Raw genomic sequence first — 15,397 nt, forward strand, 5'->3', positions numbered from 1 at the left:
CAGGGACTTGTTACAGAAAGCACTTCCCTTGCTGTTTGCAAGTAGAGTGTGATATGGAGTCTTACCTCCTGTTCTGTGAGCAGATTGTATTCCTAGGTGACTGCCATGTCAGAAACCAAGATGTGTACTCAGCTCCTGGCTGCACCAGGAGGGCTGCCCTGCAGGGGCCAGGCTGCTGGGGCCTGAGTGACACTTGCATCTTCTGGTGGAAAATAGCATTCAGGCCTGACAAGCAGTTTGTGTGCAGCTTGCTTTCAAAGGGTGTTTCAAGGGATGAAGTTCAAAACCCCAGGTGGTATCGCTTTAGCTCCTGATAGTGAGCTTAGACCCTGTCTGTTTTCACTCAGCTCGGAAGGATTTCAGTACTGTCATTGCTAGTGCTGTGTTCATCATCAATTTGGGCACATTTCCCTGAGGGACCTCCTACACACACCCCCACCAGCCTGCCTCCATCAACCCTCACCCCTCCCTCCCTCCTCGGCTGTGCTTTGTCTTTGAAAGCTCCCACAAGGAAGGGTTGACAATCTTGTTACTTGACCAAAGCACAGGACTGCGGAAAAGCCACAGCCATTCCAGAGGGCTACAAGCTCCTGAGCTGCCCCTGCCCCCACCAACTGGCTGCTGTCTGCTCAACCAGCAACTGAGAGGGGGTTGAGAAAAGGAGAGAGGATGAAAAGTGTCCTGTGAGAGCCCTGCTCCATTCCAGGGACCACCCCTGCACACTAACCTGGCCCCGCTCCCCTCTCCTGTCTGCACTCACCACAGAAATACCATTTTATAGAGGACATGATGCTGTATGGAGAAAATCCTAAAGACACGGAAAACTACTGGAGCTTGTTAATTGATTTGGTAAAGTTGCTGGATACAAAATTAATACACAGAAATCTGTTGCATTTTGAGACAAACCACCAATGGAATATCTGAGAAATTAAGGAAACATTTGCATTTACCACTGCATCAAAAAGAATAAAATACCTTGGAATAAACCTACCTAAGAGGAGACAAAAGGCCCATGTTCCAAAAACTAAGATGCTGATGAAAGAAACTGACAACCATAGAGATAGAGGGAAAGAATGGGAGCTGGAAGAATCAGGCTCCCTGACTTCAGACCATGCTACAGAGCTACAGTATTCAAAACAGTATGGTACTGGCACAGAAGTAGACGTACTGATAAAACAGCATAAAAGTCCAGAAATAAGCCCATTTATGGTCCATGGGGCTGCAAAGAGTCAAGACACGACAGAACACACACACGCAGTCAATCTACAACAAAGGAGACAAGGGTACAATGGAGAAAAAAGTCAATAAGGGGTGTTGGGAAAGGTGAAGAGGTTCATGTAAAAGAATGAAATTAGAACATTCTCTAACACCATGTACAAAAAAACTCAAAGTGGATTAAAGACGTAAATGTAAGGCTGGGTACTATAAAACTCCTAGAGGAGAATAGGCAGAAAAAACACTGACATAAATCGCAGAGTTGGAATCTGTCTCCTAGAGTAATGGAAATGAAGATAAATAGGACCTAATTAAACTTAAATGTTTTTGCAAAGAAAACCATAAATAACAATGAAAAGACAATCTACAGAGTGGGAGAAAATACTTCCAAATGATGCAACCAACAAAAGATTAATTTCCAAAATAAACTGCTCATACAGCTTAATATCAAACAAATCAAAGAACCCAAATCAAAACCAAATTTCTATGGCTGCTTTTCTTTGAAGGAGCATGATATTCTTCCACACTTCCTAGAATCCCGATTAAGAGAGAAATTCATCAGATAAATAGAAACTTTTTAAAATAGAGGGATAGAAATTTCATCTGTGAACACACACTGTGTATAAAGAGTACTTTTTTTTCTTTTGAAGGTCAGAGCTTTGTAAATTTTATGGATAGTAAAAATTGTTCCAGGGACTTCCCTGGTGATCCATTGGCTAAGAATCTGCCTTCCAACGCAGAGAACTCAGTTTGATCCCTGGCCTGGGAACTAAGATCCTTCATGTCATGGGGCAACAGAGCCCATGCTCTCTAGAATCTGAGCACCACAAGTAGAGAAGCCCACACGCTGCAATGAAAGATTCTGCATTTCGCAACTAAGACCCAACACAGCCAAATGAATAAATATTTTAATAAATTCTTCCATCAAACTTTGTACAATCAGCATTTCCAGCATTGCGCTGTTTTAAATTCTTAATTTCCCATGGTCGGTGACCAACAGCAGAGGTCATCAGGAGGTCAACTCTAGCCCACCCATGGACATGGCAGCCTTAACTACTGATGTTCAAGCCATACATCGTCAGCAGAACCATATCTCCACAATCATGAGTGAGTTTCTTCAGTAACCATGGAGTCCTGGGGAAGTCAAAGGATACTCTTTATTGAGAATCAAACTTTATCAATCCCTCTCTTGGGTTCATCACTTTGAATATTTGACCCAAAACCCAGATGTCTACTGCACCATGTTCAATTCTACAAGCTTTATAACTGGCAGCTTTGCAGTGGAAGAGCAGCAGGCGCAACAGTGATATCTCATCCTCTCTGACACCCCTGGAGTCAGAAGTTTTAAAGGCAAAAGAAAGTGATAATTTTCCTGAGCAAAAAGAACAAAGGCATTTAAATTTAACTTAGAGTCTGTCCTATCCCTTAACTGTCACATATGCTCCACCCCATAAGCCTGAGTTCAGGGTGAGTTGTTCAGAGATTGTATTATGATGCATAACGTATTTTTTATGCTTTAAAAAGAATGTTACTAATTTGTTAAAAAGTGATGCAGTGAGCCATCTGCATATGTGTTTAGTTGCTCAGTCATGTCTGACTCTTTGGCCCCATGGAGCCCACCAGGCTCCTCTGTCCATGGGATTCTCTAGGCAAGAATACTGGAATAGGTTGCCACTTTCTATTTCATGGGATCTCCCCCTACCCAGGGATCGAACCTGTGTCTCTTGCCTTGGCAGGTGGATTCTTTACCACTAGTGACACCAGGGAAGACCAGAGTAAGCATAATACTTCTGAAATTTCATGATTTTTTTCCCCCAGAATACTGAGATGGACACCTTGAAGTCCAGTTTCTTCATAAGAGTCTTTATCCAAGGATAGCATTAACTTCACTATAAAGCATACAATCCCCACAAAAGAAATGTTAAAAATTGCTTGCTGTCTAAGAGAAAGCAAGACAAACTGAGCAGTTAGCTATCAGTGTAAAAAATTCTTATGTGAATCTTACTGCAGCAGTGTCTATGATAAATAGTGAAGCTGGACGTCATCAAATTTCTATCAAAGGAAGAATAATTAGACAAACCGTAGTATAACAGATAATTGGGAATTAAGAATGAAATGAAAGATTCATTGATAAATTGATTCATTGATAAATAATCCATTGATAATCATTGAAAAAAGCAAAGCTTTCACAGGGAAATGAATAAAAAGGACAATTCAGCCTTTTTGTTTCTGGTTCAGCATGTGAAGAGTTTGGAAGCTACCATTCTAACAAGTGAAAAACTATACCGAAAATCAGTAATTTCAATAATGGCTCTATTAGAGCCATCAGAGAAGTGAGGTAGGTCAGAAGGCCAACTGCAGGCCCGAGGTCTCAGACAGGTGGGCTCTGATGCACCGGAGCAGAAATGCACATGGACACCAGGGAGGAAACCTGGATCGTGATCGACAGATGCTGGAGGCTCAGTGCAGCCAGTCTGAGACTTAAAATCTTTGGGGGGGCCCAGTATGAGAAGGGTTCCCCCCAACTTTCTGAATCTTACCTTCATAATTCAACTCGGTTCTTGCACCGAAAAAGGAGACAATGTGCTCCACTTCCAGCAGGGGAGAAAGAAACTGTCCTGAAGTAGGCCCAACAACATTTTATTTTTCATGAGGCCTGCCCTCAAGAGACCCTAAACAACTGGGATTTAACACAACACAGCTAAGCTGTATTAACTAGACAGTGTATTAAAAAGCAAAGACATCAGTTTGCTGACAAAGGTCCATCTAGTCAAAGCTATGGTTTTTCCAGTAGTCATGTACGGCTGTGGGAGTCAGACCATAAAGAAGGCTAAATGCCGAAGAATTGATGCTTTCAAACTGTGATGCTGCAGAAGACTCTTGAGAGTCCCTGGGATAGCAAGGAGATCAAAAGAGTCGATCCTAAAGAAATTCAACCCTGAATATTCATTGGAAGGACTGATGCTGAAGCTCCAATACTTTGGCCACTGGATGTGAAGACCACACTCATAGGAAAAGAGCCTGATGCTGGGAAAGATTGAAGGTGGGAGGAAAAGGGGGAAACAGAGGATGAGATGGTTGGATGGCATCACTATCTCAATGGACATGAGTCTGAGCAAGCTCCAGGAGATGGTGAAGGACAGGGCCTGGTATGCTTCAGTCTATGGGTTTGCAAAGAGCTGGATGTGACTTAGTGACTGAACAACAACTGACCCAAAGAAAGAAAAATACCAAAATGCAGCACTATCTATAGAAATCATAGGAATTTATGAATGTAAGAAAAGCATCAGAGAATTAGCCTTCATCCAGACCAAAGAACCTGTGCTGTATATACATGCTACATACTACATGCTGCATAGTACACACTACATGATTCATGTATAGTACATACTACATGCTAGATAGTACACACTACATACCACATGATATATATATATATACATATATATATATATATATGCTCACATGGCTCTGCTCCATGTCATTTTCCCTCTCGTCTTGGGCTGACAGAGCAGTCTATATACTTATCATCTTTGCCAGAGAAAAAGAAAAAGAAGAGGTGAGTTATGCACTGGTTCTTAAGTGTGTGCTCACATTTCTCTCCCTGTTCATCAGCCCCTTTGCAATGACAGACAAGGGACAGGGCTGTATAATCTCCAGAAAGAGGGACACCACAGCAAAGGCCACCGAACGTGGGCAGATCATAATCTGGCTCCACTCCAGGCTTAAGGTTTTGACGTTTATCTCACGAGCAGTGGAAAACCACTGAGTACATTTTCAATTTTTAATAAATCACCCTGGCTGTAGTGAGGAGAACAGGAGCGTGGATGTAGGGAGAAACATGAGGAGGCCACTTCAGTTTTCTGAGGACAAAGGATAGACTTTAAACCAGGGTTCTGGCAGTGGAACTGGATAGAAACCAATAGACTTAAAGAGGGGAGGACCTAGTGCTGCACAAAGAGAAGCAGCGGTGAGTGAGTATGTGGCCCCAGGAGGTGGAAGACTTCCCTGGTGGCTCAGACGGTAAAGCATCTGCCTACAGTGTGGGAGACCTGGGTTCAATCCCTGGGTCGGGAAGATCTCCTGGAGAAGGAAATGGTAACCCACTCCAGTATTCTTGCCTGGAAAATCCCATGGACAGAGGAGCCTGGTAGGCTACAGTCCATGGGGTTGCAGAGTCAGACATGACTGAGCGACCTCACTCACTCACGCACATGTCTTACAAGCTGCTGCTCCTGTCTTTTGGAAGGACAGCTAATCCAGTCTCTGTTCTTAGGTTCTCTGTTTTCTAATGTCTTCCTTATTTGAAAGAAAAAAAAAAAGGATGCGCTAAATAAAAGGAAATAGATGGATTAATGAGGTGAACTGACAAAAAGTGACAGACTGACCAGGGGAGTTAATTAGAGTCCCCAAATGTTCAGGGTGAAGAGAAACTAGACTCCTTCAGAAGAAAATGTTCTCTGCACTGAGCCTGCTTCACAGAGGTTCCTCGACCAACACACCAAGAGTTTCTGTTTCAAGAATCCATGACCGATTTCATCTGTGAGAAAGACAGGGAGAAAGTGGGGGTGGGGGAGGAAGGGGAGGTGGATGATGGACAGGCTGCATGGGACTTCCACCTCACCCTCTCCTCCCATCCTGTGTGCTCCCTCTACTTCCTTTCAGAGCCCCAAAGTTGACCTTCTGTGGGAGGGCTTGGGAATCACAAATGCCCCAGAAGAGATTTTTCTGGAGCAGCAATAGGCAACCTCATGGGAACCTAGAGCCAGGGTCCTCACAGGCACGGTAAGTCCTGATCCTCCTCTGCCCTGGTGCCACCACCAGCTGGGAGGGAGAGGGATTAAGGTACACAGCTGTGTGATCTTGGGCTCATCTCAGCCCAGCCCTTTCCTGGAGTATTGTGGTCACTGTCCATAGAGCTCACAGGCTGACTCACAGCTGGAGAAACAGGTTTTAAGACCCAACCACAGTATGTCAGAGTTGAGGGGGTTCCAGGACCTCATTCTCCCTAGCGCTTCATTTTGCAGATAAGAAAGGAGGGGCCCGAGAGGGGGAACACTTCCTCAAGACCACACAGTGGGTGGCAGAGTGGGACTGGAAGCTCACCTCCAGTCGCTTCCTCAGACAAAAACTGGATCCCTTTGGGAGGCCCCTGGGTGGCGCCCAGTACTCAGAGCTAACGGTCCTGCAAACCTATTCCAGCGTGTAGCAGGTGCTCAGTGGAGGTTTGTTGACTGAATGAATCCGTGTAAAAGGACACAAAGAGCAAGACTGGGGGCTGGGGGGCGACCCCCACCGTGTCTTCAAACAGGTGGTCTTGCTCCTTTGTGGTGTGAGTGGGTGAAATGGGGCTTAGGAGGGAGGAGATGAATCAGGAATTCTTTTGTAAACAAAGAACGGCTAGGTATGGGAAGAGGTTGCCAGCAGGTACATCCCAGGAAACAAAGAACACAGAAACTGGATCCTGGCCTCCACGAATGGAACCACGCAATGCCCCACCCAGACTCCGGCAAAGAGTTGGCAAGTTTCCTAGAGAGGACGGTCACGTGACCTCCACCTGGCCAATGAGCATGTTCCATCCACCTTGGCCAAAATGATTGGCTCAAGATTGAGAGAGTGGCCAATCAGAACTCAGGGCTGAGCTTCCGGTGAAGAGAAGCTCTATTTCCGTTGGGAGCAGTTGCGAAGTGAGGTTGGCCTGCGCGGGTGGAAGCAGACGTGACGTCGGCTTGTGGCCTTTGCTGCTAAGTCACTTCAGTCATGTCCGACTCTGTGTGACCCCATGGACGGCAGCCCACCAGGCTCCCCCGTCCCTGGGATTCTCCAGGCAAGAACACTGGAGTGGGTTGCCATTTCCTTCTCCAACGCATGAAAGTGAAAAGTGAAAGTGAAGTCGCTCAGTCGTGTCCGACCCTTAGCGACCCCATGGACTGCAGCCTACCAGGCTCCTCCGTTCATGGGATTTTCCAGGCAAGAGTACTGGAGTAGGGTGTCATTGCCTTCTCCTTGTGGCGTTTGGTAAAGGCCAGCTTTACCAAAAGTTTGTCACTTCTGTAAAGGCAGAGCCACCTGTGTGAGGAGGACACCAGCAAGCAGAGCTGAGAGTTCAGGAGAGATGGTTCCGGCTGACGTCCTAAAACTCCCGAGTGCAGCCCTGGCGGACGCTTGTGGACTTAGGGTAAGTCATTCGCTCCTGCTTGTTTGTTAACTGGTTTCTGCAACTTTGGGTTTTCTGTCCAGCTGGCCAAGTGGAGAGCCTGGAACCAGAACTGTGTCAGTTTAGGCTAGCTTCAGGGAAGACTTTCAAGATAACACCGTGAAACTCCAGTTTAATTTGGAGATCCAAATGAATTTGAGCATTGTTGTTGTTGTTGTTTAGTCTCTAAGTCAGCTCTGACTCTTTGCGACCCATGGACTGCAGCACAGCAGGCTTCCCTGTCCTTCACCATCTCCTGGAGCTTGCTCAAACTTACGTCCATTGAGACAGTGATGTCATCCAACCATCTTGTCCTCTCTTGTCCCCTTATCCTCCTGACCTCTGTCTTTCCCAGCATCACCGTCTTTTCCAGAGTCAGCTCTTCGCATCAGGTGGCCAAAGTATTGGACTTTCAGCTTCAGCATCAGTCCGTCCAATGAATTTTCAGGGTTGATTTCTTTTAGGATTGATTTGCTTGATCTCCTTGCAGTCCAAGGGACTCTCAAGAGACTTCTCCAACATCACAGTTCAAAAGCACCAATTCTTCGAAGCTTAAGCTTCTTTATGGTCCACCTCTCACATCCATACATGACTACTGGAAAAACCATAGCTTTGACTATATGGACCTTTGTCAGCAAAGGGATGTTTCTGCTTTTTAATACATTAGCTGTCTAGGGTCATCATAGCTTTTCTTCCAAGGAGCAAGTGTCTTTTAATTTCATCGCTGCAGTCACTGTCTAAAGTGATTTTGAAGCCCAAGGAAATAATGTCTCTCTGTTTCCATTGTTTCCCCATCTATTTGTCATGAAGTGATGGGACAAGGTGATCTTAGTTTTTTGAATATTAAGTTTTAAGACAGCTCTTTCACTCTCCTCTTTCACCTTCATCAAGAGGCTCTTTAGTTCTTCACTTTCTGCCATAAGGGTGGTGGTGGTGTCATCTGCATATTTAAGGTTATTGCCTGTGCTTCATCCAGCCCAGCATTTCACATGATGTACTCTGCGTATAAGTTAAATAAGCAGGATCACAATATACAGCCTTGATGTACTCCTTTCCCAGTTTTGAATCAGTCTGTTGTTCTCTGTCCAGTTCTAACTGTTGCTTGTTGACTTTCATACAGGTTTCTCAGGAGACAGGCAAGGTGATCTGGTATTCCTATCTCTTGAAGAATTTTCCAGTTTGTTATTATCCACACAGTCAAAGGCTTTAGTGTAGTCAATGAAGCAAATGTTCGTCTGGAATTCCCTTGCTTTTCTATGATCCACGAGATATTGGCAATTTGATCTCCGATTCCTCTCCCTTTTCTAAATCCTATTTTACATCTGGAAGTTCTCGGGTCACATACTTGCTTGGAGAAGTTTGAGCATCATTAGGGTAATGTGAAATGAATGCAATTGTGCAGTAGTTTAAGCATTCCTTGGCATTGCCCTTCTTTGGGATTGGAATGAAAACTGACCTTTTCCAGTCCTGTAGCCACTGTTGAGTTTTCCAAATTCGCTGGCATATTGAGTGCAGCACTTTAACTGCATCATCTTTTCAGATTTGAAATAGCTCAGCTAGAATTCCATCACTTCCACTAGCTTTGTTCGTGGTGATGCTTCCTAAGGCCGACTTTAGTTCATACTCCAGGATGTCTGACTCTAGGTAAGGGATCGAACCATCATGGTTATCTGGGTCATTTCTACTGGTAACTACTAATTTATTCTCTATATCTGTAAGTCTGCTTCTTTTTTATTATATTCAGTAGTTTCTCATATTTTTTAGATTTCATATACAAGAGATACCATGCAGTATTTTCCTTGTCAAGCTGATTACTTTCACTTAGCATATGCAGGGTATTTTGTTACCTGGACTTTTTTTTTTAATTTTAATTAGAGGCTAATTACTTTACAATATTGTGGTGGTTTTCGCCATATATTCACATGAATCAGCCATGGGTGTACATGTGTTCCCCATCCTGACCCTCCCTCCCACTTCCCTCCCCATCCCATCCCTCAGGGTCATCCCAGTGCACCAGCCCTTGAGCACCCTGTTTCATGCATTGAACCTAGACTGGTGATCTATTTCACATATGATAATATACATGTTTCAATGCTATTCGCTCAAATCAACCCACCCTCACCTTCTCCCACAGAGTCCAGAAGTCTGTTCTTTACATCTGTGTCTCTTTTGCTGTCTCGCATATAGGGTCATCGTTACCATCCTTCTAAATTCCGTATATATGCGTTAATATACTGTATTGGTGTTTTTCTTTCTGACTTACTTCTCTGTGTATAATAGGCTCCAGTTTCATCCACCTCATTGGAACTGATTCAAATGCATTCTTTTTAATAGCTGAGTAATATTCCATTGTGTATATGTACCACAGCTTTCTTATCCATTCGTCTGCCAGTGGACATCTAGGTTGCTTCCATGTCCTGGCTATTGTAAACAGTGCTGTGATGAACATTGGGGTACACGTATCTCTTTCATGCCCAGCAGTGTGATTGCTGGGTCGTATGGCAGTTCTATTTCCAGTTTTTTAAGGAATCTCCGCACTGTTCTCCATAGTGGCTCGACTAGTTTGCATTCCCACCAACAGTGTAAGAGGGTTCCTTTTTTCCTCACCCTCTCCAGCATTTATTGTTTGTAGACTTTTTGATAGCAGCCATTCTGACTGGCATGAGATGGTACCTCATAGTGGTTTTGATTTGCATTTCTCTGATAATGAGTGATGTTGAGCATCTTTTCATGTGTTTGTTAGCCATCTGTATGTCTTCTTTGGAGAAATGTCTGTTTAGTTCTTTTGCCCATTTTTTGATTGGGTTGCTTATTTTTCTGGAATTGAGCTGCAGGAGTTGCTTGTATATTTTTGAGATTAATACTTTGTCCGTTACTTCATTTGCTATTATTTTCTCCCATTCTGAAGGCTGTCTTTTCACCTTGCTTATAGTTTCCTTTGTTGTGCAAAAGCTTTAAGTTTAATTAGATCCCATTTGTTTATTTTTTCTTTTGTTTCCATTACTCTGGGAGGTGGGTCATAGAGAATCCTGGTATGATTTATGTCAAGGAGTGTTTTACCTATGTTTTCCTCTAGGAGTTTTATAATTCCTGGTCTTACATTTAGATCTTTAATCCATTTTGAGTTTATTTTTGTGTATGGTGTTAGAAAGTGTTCCAGTTTCATTCTTTTACAAGTGGTTGACCAGTTTTCCCAGCACCACTTGTTAAAGAGATTGTCTTTTCTCCATTGTATATTCTTGCCTCTTTTGTCAAAGATAAGGTGTCCATAGGTTCATGGATTTATCTCTGGGCTTTCTATTTTGTTCCATTGATCTATATTTCTGTCTTTGTGCCAGTACCATACTCTCTTGATGACTGTTGCTTTGTAATATAGCCTGAAGTCAGGCAGGTTGATTCCTCTGGTTCTATTCGTCTTTCTCAGGATTGCTTTGGCTATATGAGGTTTTTTGTAATTCCATACAAATTGTGAAATCATTTGTTCTAATTCTCTGAAAAATACCATTGGTAGCTTGATAGGAATTGCACTGAATCTGTAGTTTGCTTTGTTACCTGGACTTTTAAAAACTAGGACTTTAAGAAGCAATGTTGTGTAGGTACGCTGAATATATATTTTTCCTTCTGGGCAAAAGTAAGGCTAAATTTATAAGTCTTTCATGGAGCAGCTGGTTCTGCCCTTTTTCTATTTTAATAACCTAAAGTAGTTGTCAGGGAGTGAAAGTTGTTCCATGCTGCCACAACGACAGAGGTTCCCAAGACACTGCTGCTAAGTCGCTTCAGTCGTGTCTGACTCTGTGCGACCCAGTAGAGTGCGGCAGCCCACCAGGCTCCCCCATCCCTGGGATTCTCCAGGCAAGAATACTGGAGTGGGTTGCCATTTCCTTCTCCAATGCATGAAAGTGGAAAGGGAAAGTGAAGTCGCTCAGTCGTGTTCGACTCTTAGCGACCCCATGGACTGCAGCCCACCAGGCTCCTCCGCCCATGGGATTTTCCAGGCAAGAGTACTGGAGTGGGGTGCCATTGCCTTCTCCTCCCAAGACACTGACACTCTCCATTTGCAATCAGTTAGGTGAGTCCTGTAGATGACACAGGGGACCCCAGTCTTCTGATGCCTCCAGCCTCTGGGCGGGCATCATCGGTTCCCCAGGAGCCCAGGTGCGGGTCGTGGCGGGGGGGGGGGGGGGGGGGGTGGTGTGGGGAAGGGGGTTGCTGCCTGGTGGGGTAGGTTGGGGAGGGGGGCTTGTCCAGGTACAGAAGGAGTGCAGGAACGTGGAAGCCTTGGCACGGGGCGGAGGGCGGGGTGTCTGGGCGGCGGTGGGGCGGGGCAGGGCGAGCCCAGTTTGAGTGCTCCCATCTAGCCTTCAGCGACAGGCTTGGGAGACGGAAGAAGTACTGGTCCAAAGGGAGCAGGCGGAAGGCTGGCGCTGCCTAAGTCCAGCGCCTCCAGGCGCGTCCAATAAACTCGAGGGAGTTGCGCTTCCTAGGCCCCGCCCCCGCACGCTGCCTCCGCCCGCTTCCTCCGCCATCTTACTCCGGGGTCTTCTGCTGTGGGAGCTGTGGTGCGGTAATGTAGCTGCGGCAGCCCCAGCCTAACCTTGGCCTGGGCCCCCTCCCCAGGCTCCTGCGTGTTTGGAGGCCCCCCAGCCATATCTCTCTGAGCTGAGCCAGGAGGCGAGCACAGAGGAGAGAGTGAGTCATGGTGGCATCACTTGGCACCTCCCTGGGAGGGACGTCCCAGGGTACCACACCTCTGTTCTCTCTTGGGGAGTCGAAGGCCAGCGGTGGTGAAACCCGTCCCCTCCCAGCCATCAGCTGACCGGAGACGGGAGCTGCAGAGAGAGGGGAATGCATGCTGTTCGAGTATTTTTAAGTGTGCGTGGTAAGTCGCTCAGTCGTGTCTGACTCTTTGTGACCCTATGGACTGTAGCCCGTTAGGCTCCTCTGTTCAGTGAATATCTCAACTGTTTGCAAAGCTTTTAGATGCTGTTGCTACCTGCCGAGTCGAAGGAAGTGAATGCACTTCCAGCAAGACATTAATTAAATCTGTTCTCTGTGTCAATGAGCTTATTTTGTTGTTGTTGTTAAAGGTTTTAATTTTGGCCGTGAAGCACAGCTTGTGGTATAGTTCCCCAAGTGAAAGACACTCAGTTGTGTCCAACTCTTTGCTATCCAGTGGACTGTAGCCCGCCAGGCTTCTCTGTCCATGGAATTCTCCAGGGAATAACAGTGGAGTGGGTTGCCATTTCCTTCTTCTCCAGGGGATCCTCCCAACCCAGGAATCCAACCCAGGTCTCCTGCATTGCAGACAGATTCTTTACCATCCGAGCCACCAGGAAAGCCACTTAGCTCCTCAACCAGGGATTGAACCCTAGCCTTTGGCTGTGAGAGAACTCAGTCCTAACCACTGGACTACAAGGGAATTCCTCTCCACTCCCCCCCTCCTTTTTTTTTTTAGATTTAGATCATTTGAGTGATGCTTTGGACTTCGCTGGTGGCTCAGACAGTAAAGTGTCCACCTACAATTCGGGAGACCAGGTTCGATCCCTGGGTTGGGAAGATCCCCTGGAGAAGGAAATGGCAACCCACTCCAGTACTCTTGCCGGGAAAATCCCGGGGACATAGAATCCTGGTACGCTACAGACAATGGGGTCACAAAGAGTCAGACACGACTGAGCAATTTCACTTCACTTTTTAGTTATTGAATTAGGGTGGAATTAGTGATGGTGGAAAGAGTTTTCAGGGTAAAAAATATTAATAATAATAATAGTAGGAAAAGAGGAGGAGGAGAAGGAAAAACAGCTTTTCTTGGGTGTTTAATATTTGGGAGGCACATTTTTAAGCTCTTCTATTGATTCATTCCAATAGAATGAATAGATTCATTCCAATAGGTCAGTTTTCATTCCAATCCCAGAGAAAGGCAATGCCAAAGAATGCTCAAACTACCGCACAGTTGCACTCATCTCACACACTAGTAAAGTAATGCTCAAAATTCTCCAAGCCAGGCTTCAGCAGTATGTGAACCGTGAACTTCCTGATGTTCAAGCTGGTTTTAGAAAAGGCAGAGGAACCAGAGATCAAATTGCCAACATCTGCTGGATCATGGAAAAAGCAAGAGAGTTCCAGAAAAACATCTATTTCTGCTTTATTGACTATGCCAAAGCCTTTGACTGTGTGGATCACAATCAACTGTGGAAAATTCTGAAAGAGATGGGAATCCCAGACCACCTGACCTGCCTCCTGAGAAATCGGTATGCAGGTCAGGAAGCAACAGTTAGAACTGGACATGAAACAACAGACTGGTTCCAAAACGGGAAAGGAATATGTCAAGGCTGTATATTGTCACCCTGCTTATTTAACTTATATGCAGAGTACATCATGAGAAACGCTGGACTGGAAGAAGCACAAGCTGGAATCAAGATTTCTGGGAGAAATATCAATAACCTCAGATACGCAGATGACACCACCCTTATGGCAGAAAGTGAAGAGGAACTTTTTAAAAAGCCTCTTGATGAAAGTGAAAGAGGAGAGTGAAAAAGTTGGCTTAAAGCTCAATATTCAGAAAACGAAGATCATGGCATCTGGTCCCATCACTTCATTGGAAATAGATGGGGAAACAGTAGAAACAGTGTCAGACTTTATTTTTTGGGGCTCCAAAATCACTGCAGATGGTGACTGCAGCCATGAAATTAAAAGACACTTACTCCTTGGAAGGAAAGTTATGACCAACCTAGACAGCATATTCAAAAGCAGAGACATTACTTTGCCAACAAAGGTCCATCTACTCAAGGCTATGGTTTTTCCTGTGGTCATGTATGGATGTGAGAGTTGGACTGTGAAGAAGGCTGAGCACCCGTGCCGAAAAATTGATGCTTTTGAATTGTGGTGTTGGAGAAGACTCTTGAGAGTCCCTTGGACTACAAGGAGATCCAGCCAGTCCATTCTGAAGGAGATCAGCCCTGGGATTTCTTTGGAGGAGAAAGTACTGGAGCTGAAACTCCAGTACTTTGGCCACCTCATGCGAAGAGTTGACTCATTGGAGAAGACTGTGATGCTGGGAGGGATTGGGGGCAGGAGGAGAAGGGGATGACAGAGGATGAGATGGCTGGATGGCATCACCAACTCTATGGATGTGAGTCGGAATGAACTCCGGGAGTTGGTGATGGACAGGGAGGCCTGGCGTGCTGCGATTCATGGGGTCCCAAAGAGTCGGACACGACTAAGTGAACTGAACTGATTGATTCATTTACTTGGATGGTAAGGATGGTGGTTTACTGAGCTCCAAGATGGGCTGAAACACAAGCTGTAAGAGCTGAGGCATCTGGGAGGATGGGTGATGAGTCATAGTGAAACAAGGGGATAAAGGGTGAACCAGGGAAAAGAGGGAAATAAGAAGGAGAGAGTGGAAATTTGACAGAAGTCCGAGGAGTTGGGAATGGGTATAGAGTTCAGAGTACCTGGAGTGGCTGATTTGAACTTTGAGATTTCTGTTGTCAGGTAGGGGTAATTGGAGGATGAGAAAAAAAAGATGTGAAGGGATTGTTCTCAGTGATAGTGAAGCTGGAGAACTGCAGGTGAGCAAGTGCTACGATGCAGAGGAGAGAGGAAGATGGATCAGGCAGTGTAGATAGGTTGTAAGGGAATGTCACTAATGGAAAACAAATTCAGAACATGGGCTCTGTAGCGGATGAGCTGGGCAGGCTTCATGAACAGTGTATCTCCTAACCCGGCATGGATGGAGCTCTGGCAGGACCACTGTATGTGTTCCTAAACCAGGGTAGAGTTGAGCTGTGATTGATTGGTGGGTAGGAGAGTAAGTTGACAATCAGACAGGGAAGAGGCCTATACCTGGAGGTGGGTTTGATTTATCTGCTTGACCAGTTGTAAATGAGAGATGCCAGTTGTAAATGAGAGATCAGCTTTTTATGTGTGAAGTAAGTCAATATTAATTAGCAGCGAGTAGCTCTGACTCTTATTTTCTTAAACTGA

General features: G+C 45.2%; 1 protein-coding gene across 12 annotated transcripts in view; it reads left to right on the forward strand.

Moving 5' to 3' along the window:
- Positions 1 to 6,875: 6,875 nt before the first annotated feature.
- Positions 6,876 to 15,397, forward strand: part of LOC129634562 (uncharacterized) — a 72,271-nt gene continuing 63,749 nt past the window's right edge. For 8 of the 12 annotated variants that reach the window (XR_008705748.1, XR_008705747.1, XR_008705749.1 and 5 more), the window contains exon 1: positions 6,876 to 7,393. The gene's annotated coding sequence lies outside the window, so the exon portion shown is untranslated. The other 4 variants (XM_055556894.1, XM_055556899.1, XM_055556892.1 and 1 more) reach the window with 2 other exon arrangements.

Source organism: Bubalus kerabau, chromosome 19 (assembly GCF_029407905.1).
Source record: "Bubalus kerabau isolate K-KA32 ecotype Philippines breed swamp buffalo chromosome 19, PCC_UOA_SB_1v2, whole genome shotgun sequence".
Lineage (NCBI taxonomy): Eukaryota > Metazoa > Chordata > Mammalia > Artiodactyla > Bovidae > Bubalus > Bubalus kerabau.